Source organism: Triticum urartu, chromosome 2A (genome assembly GCF_056163025.1).
Source record: "Triticum urartu cultivar PI428250 chromosome 2A, HENAU_Tu73, whole genome shotgun sequence".
Lineage (NCBI taxonomy): Eukaryota > Viridiplantae > Streptophyta > Magnoliopsida > Poales > Poaceae > Triticum > Triticum urartu.
In genome coordinates this window covers 456253771-456260139 of record NC_141874.1, presented here as the reverse complement: position 1 = coordinate 456260139, position 6369 = coordinate 456253771, and positions in this window count along the sequence as shown.

The following is a 6369-nucleotide window of genomic DNA, read 5'->3' as shown; positions in this document are numbered from 1 at the left end:
CGGGTCTATTTTCCATCTAAGTTTCCGATCTACAATCTTAGTTTCCGATTTACTTTCTTTTGCAATCTTTTACTTTCCGTTCCATAAACCAAATTACTTTACCGTTTATCCATCTCTATCAGATCTCACTTTGCGAGTAACCGTGAAGGGATTGACAACCCCTTTGTCGTGTTGGTTGCAAGTTGGTGTTTGTTTGTGCAGGTATTCGGTGGCTTGTTGCGTAGTCTCCTACTGGATTGATACCTTGGTTCTCAAAACTGAGGGAATTACTTATGCTCCTTTGCTGCATCACCCTTTCCTCTCCAAGGGAAAAACCAACGCAAGCTCAAGAGGTAGCAGTACATACCCTCAGCCCGAGGGTGAACTACTCCCTCCTCATCATGGAGAGCGCCGGGATGATGAAGATGGCCATCGGTGATGATTTCCCCCTCCGGCAGGGTGCCGGAATAGGGTCTCGATTGGTTTTTGGTGGCTACAGAGGGTTGTGGCAACGGAACTCCCGATCTAGGTTTATTTCTGGGGGTTTCTATATTTATAGGAATTTTTGGCGTCGAGAACAAGTCAGGGGGGTCCACAAGTCGACCACAAGGACGGAGGGCGCATAGGTTTTTTATGGACCAGAAGAAGCCCCTGAAGCAAAAGAGTTGGGACAAAAGAGCCACGAGGCCTCCACAAGGGTGTTGTTTTTTGTGCAGAAATGGAAGTTCTTCAAATGAGCTGAAACTTTTTGACAAATTTTTTGGAACAAAAGAGACCCCCGAAGCTTCGTGGGAGGGCCAGAAGAGCCACGAGGAGGGCACAACCTACCAGGGTGCACCAGAGGGGCCCGACTTGCCTCGGTGGGTTGTGCTCACCTCGAGGCCCATCTTCTCGTGAAATCGATGCCAAAAAATCCTATAAATAGAGAAACCATCAGAAATAACCCTAGATCAGAAGTTTCGCCACTGCAAGCCTCTGTAGCCACGAAAAACCAATCTAGACCCCGTTTTGGCACCCCGCCGGAGGGGGAAATCATCACCGGTGGCCATCTTCGTCATCCCGGCGGCCACCATGATGAGGAGGGAGTAGTCCACCCTCGGGGCTGAGGGTTTGTACCTGTAGCTATGTGTTTAATCTCTCTCTCTCTCTCGTGTTCTTGAGATGTCATGATCTTGATGTGTCGCGGGCTTTGTTAATATAGCTGGATCATATGGTGTTTTCCCCTCTCTATCTTGTTGTGATGAATTGAGTTTTCCCTTTGAGATTTCGTTTTATCGGATTCAATAGTTGTATGGATTTGAAAGCACTTGATGTATGTCTTGCTATGAATACCCATGGTGACAATGGGGTATCATATTGATTCACTTGATATGTGTTTTGGCACTCAACTCGTGGATTCCTGAGGTGACATTGGGGTAATCTATGCATAGGGGTTGATGCACGTTCTCGTCTTTGTTTCTTTGGTAGAAATCTCGGGGCACTCTTTGAAGTTCTTTGTGTTGGATTGAGTATTATGAATATGAAATTGTTTGATGCATATCATATAATCAACTCACAGATACTCGCGGTGACATTGGAGTATCTAGGTGACATTAAAGTTGGTTGATGTGTACCGTATGATGTTACTTTAGTACGAACTCTTGGTTAGATCGATCAGAAAGAATAGCTTGGTGTTATTTTAGTACGAACTCTAGGATAGATTGATCAGAAGAATAGCTTTGAGGTGGTTTCGTACCCTACAAACAATTTCTTCTTATGTTCTCCACTAGATAGGAACTTTGGAGTGATTCTTCATCGCACGTTGGGGGATGGTTATATGATCCAATTAGATTAGCATTGTTGAGAGATTGCACTAGTGGAAGTACGGACCGTAGGCCTCATTTTCAACCATTGCAATACCGTTTGTGCTCACTTTTGTTACTTGCTACCTTGCTGTTTTTTATTGTTCCTATTACAAAAATCAATATCTACTATCATCACTACGCTTGTATCACCATCTCTTCGTCGAACTAGTCCACCTATACAAATTACCATTGTATTTGGTGTGTTGGGGACATAAGAGACTCTTTGTTATTTGGTTACAAGGTTGTTTGAGAGAGACCATCTTCATCCTACGCCTCCCATTGATTGATAAACCTTAGGTCATCCACTTGAGGGAAAATTGTTACTGTCCTACAAAACTCTGCGCTTGGAGGCCCGACACGAGTCTACAAGAATAAAGTTGCATAGTAGACATCAAAGGTTCATGTTGATTTCCCCAATTGCCAACTATGGGCTAGAACCCTAGACAATACAACTCCTCTTATAGCAATAATACATCTCAGATCCAAGATAGATCTGATTTCCTCCATACAATTTCCCAAATAGATCGATAAAACCACTCAGACCTGACAAATTGGTATTATGAGCCACCGTTCTTCGGCGGAGGCGTGCTCTTGGGGCGAATTTTTCTTCCTAATCATTGATTTCCACCCTTTTCCCACCCTTCTTCTTGAGAGCCAACGACGGTGCTTCCAGGGGGCGTTGGCGGCGGGGGTTGGAGAGTTGTTGGTGGCGGTGTGGTGGCACAGGCGGCGGTGCTTGTTCGAGCACAGATCGGTCGAGCAGAGGCCGTTGCTCGAGCACCTTGCTTGATCGGTAAAATTCTGAGTTCTAGCACCGATCTGTGTGCTAGGGAGGCGTGGATCGTGGCAGTGGCAGGATCTGAAGTTCGTGAAGGGTTGCTACCAGTCCAGTCGTAAAATTCCTCACCTCCACCCCATATCGAGATGGGGCGCTCAAAGACGATCGATGACACAGATCTTCAGGAAGTACTCTCCCTGCATGATGATTTGGGAGTTCTTCAGAAGGACGGTTCTCTGATGTGTGCCGAAGTGACAAAACTCCAGACAGATGATTAGTCCATTGGTTCTAAGCGGGGTGAGATCTCTCTGCAGGTGGAAAATGTGTAGCCGGCTGTAATCTTGGCAAGCAACTATCAACTATTAGCATAGTTTTAAGAAGTATAGTTCAACCTAGTACTTACACTCAAGGAGACACACAACTTCCTAGTTCTAGTCAGGTGGTCAGATCACCTACTCTGCATCAGGAACAACCACTAGACCAAGTGGACAAAATAGAACAGTCGAGGAAGCAATTAGTAGCAGAGAAGGAAAATCCAAGCAATTGGAAGACTTGCAACTCCAGAATTTACCACCTATTAGAACTCACAGAGCTATAGTTCCTCTTGGATATGCTAATCCAGGAAGACAGGAGACTGCCAGTGTTTTAGGAACTCCAGTGACTGCCAGAAATAATGATCATACACCTGCATTTAACAAGTATCATCAGCAAAATAGAGATAGGCAGTTATGCCAAGGGTACTATAGAACTTATGAACAGGATATGTAGGCACAGTTCATGAAATCCATCACAAAAGGGCCCAAACTAGACTTTCCAAGATTTTCTGGAGAAGACCTAGTTGGCTAGATAAGACAATGCAATAAGTTTTTCCAAATGTCTGTTGACCTAAAGAATATAAAGTTTCTTTAGCTCAAATGTATATCATTGATAAATCAGATACATGGCTGAGAAGATCTGGATTGTCGAAGGAGAAATTGTCTTGGAAGGAATTTGGGGCTAAAGTGGTAAAAAGGTTTTTAGAGCAAGGTTCTTATGATTTAACTAAGAAGTTCAACACTATGAAGCAATCCAATGATTTAGTGTCTGCTTACACAAAAAACTTTGAAGATCTAATGGCAGAAGTACAAGAAGAAAATCCAGAGTTGGGAGAATTATGGTTTGTCAGATGCTATGTAAATGGGCTCAGAGAGGGAATCAAATATCAAATTTCAAATTAGACCTCATAGACTACATACACTTACTAATGCTTACTATTTGGCCAAGGATGTAAACCATGCCATCCCCCAATGTTACCAATACCAAAGAAATAAGGTTTCTGTATACAGACTATTATCAGAAACAACAGTACAATGTGTAGACTAAACTAGTTCCTTCTTCTCCACAGCAGCAGCAACTTCCTATTAAACAACCTGAGACAACTTTTGTCAGTAATCATAAATTTAAGAAGCCTAGAGAATGCTGGAGATGCGGAGATAAGTGGGTGCCCGAGCATAATGCAAATTAATTCGAAATATTCATAGGATGCAACAAGAAACAATGGAGCAGAATGACAATACTGAAGAGCAATCTCCTCCAGAACAAGAGAAACTAACTGAAGAAGGCAAACAAGCTATGTTTATTTCTACCACAGTAGGACATCAACTAGATATTCCATCTCCAACAGTAATAGTGCACATAAATGGAAAAAGAGTTGTAACCCTTCTGGATTCAAGAAGTATTGCTTCTTTCATGAGCCAAGATTTTGCTGTGAAATGTAGCTATCAATTGTTACCTATAAAACCAAGAGTTATTGTTGTGACTGGTGGATGCAGACTTATTTCTTCAGCTGTAGCACCTAACAGTGAGTTTCAAATTGCAAAACTCAAGTTATCTCATAACTTCAAAGTCTTACCATTTCCCAACTATGATCTAATTTTTGAATATAATTGGTTCTCTCTAGTCAATCCTGTAGCATTTAATGTACCAGAAAACACCTTCAGTTTCACTATCCAGGGCAAGCAAACTATCAGTACTGCATAAACTGTCAAGGAAGTACCGGCAAAACAACTACAAAGTTACTGGAAAAAGGAGCTGAGGGGTTTCTGTTACAAATGCACAATATTGTTTTAGAGGCTCCTCAAGGTTTTCGAACTCCACCTCAGCTATATAAATTATTGATGGATTATGCTGATTTGTTTGAGGAACCTTCTACTCTGCCCCCTGATAGAGAATGTGATCACACCATTCCTTTAAAACCTCGAATAAACCCACCTCATGCTAGGCCCTATAGAGTTCCTCAACACCAAAAACAAGAAATGGAAGACCAAATTAAGAAACTACTGGCATCTCATTTCATCCAACACAGTCAAAGTCCATATGCAGCTCCTGTCATTCTAGTGAACAAAAATGATGGATCTATGAGACTTTGTACTGATTTCAGGAAAAATGTGACAACCAAACAAATTTCCAATACCAGTAATAGAAGATTTGTTAGATGAGCTACATGGAGCAAAGTATTTCTCCAAAATTGACTTAAGGGTCGGTTATCACCAAATCAGAATGCATCTTGATGATGTTCATAAAACAACTTTCAGAACATTTCTTGGCCATCTTGAATATTTGGTAATACCTTTTGGACTTTCTAATGCTCCAGGAACTTTTCAAGCAGTGATGAACAACTTTTTTGAGCTTATCTAAGGAAGTTTGTGTTAGTCTTTTTTGATGATATCTTGATTTATAGCAAGACACTCAAGGAGCATATGGAACACCTCCAAATAGTTCTACATATATTAAAAGAAATGTGTCTTTGTTGTATAACAAGTAGAATATCTTGGTCATGTTATTTCTACTGCAGGAGTAGCAACAAACCTCAAGAAGATACAAGCTATCGTTGAGTGGCCAGCACCAGACAATGTTACAAAACTAAGGAGTTTTTTGGGTTTGGCAGGGTACTACATAAGATTTATTAAGGGATATGGTGTTATTTGTAGACCCCTACACAATCTTCTGAAGAAAGGACAGTTTGCTTGGATAACTGCTCATGACACAACATTTGCACAGCTACAACAAGCCTTAATTACTACTCTAGTATTGGCACTTACAGATTTTTCCCAACCTTTTGTATTGGAAACTGATGCTTCAGGCAAAGGAATTGGAACAATTTTAATGCAACAAGGATGGCCTATAGTATTTTACAGTTCTTCCATATGATACCTCTCCGTCGTATCTACTTTTCCTAACACTTTTCCTCTTGTTTTGGACTCTATTTTACATGATTTGAATGAAACTAACCCGGACTGACGTTGTTTTCAACAGAACTACCATGGTGTTGTTTTTGTGCAAAAAAAAGTTCTCGGATTGGAACGAAACTTTGCGAGAATTTTTTATACAACAAAAGAGAATTTCTGGAGCGAAGAACCACCGGAGGGGGCACCTGGGTGGGCACAACCCACCAGGGCGCCCCCCTCCAAGTGCGCCAAGGTGGGTTGTCCCCACCTGGTGGCCCCGTAGAATTCAACCCTGATACTATAAAATCTCATATTTGGAGAAAAAATCAGGGAGAAAGAATTATCGCGTTTCACGAGACGGAGCCGCCGCCACCTCCTGTTCTTCATCGAGAGGCCAGATCTGGAGTCCGTTTGGGGCTCCGGAGAGGGGGGTCTTCGATCTTCGTCATCACCAACCCTTCTCTACCAATTCCATGATGCTCCCCATCGGAAGTGAGTAATTTCTTCATAGACTCGCTGGTCGGTGAGGAGTTGGATGAGATTCATCATGTAATTGAGTTAG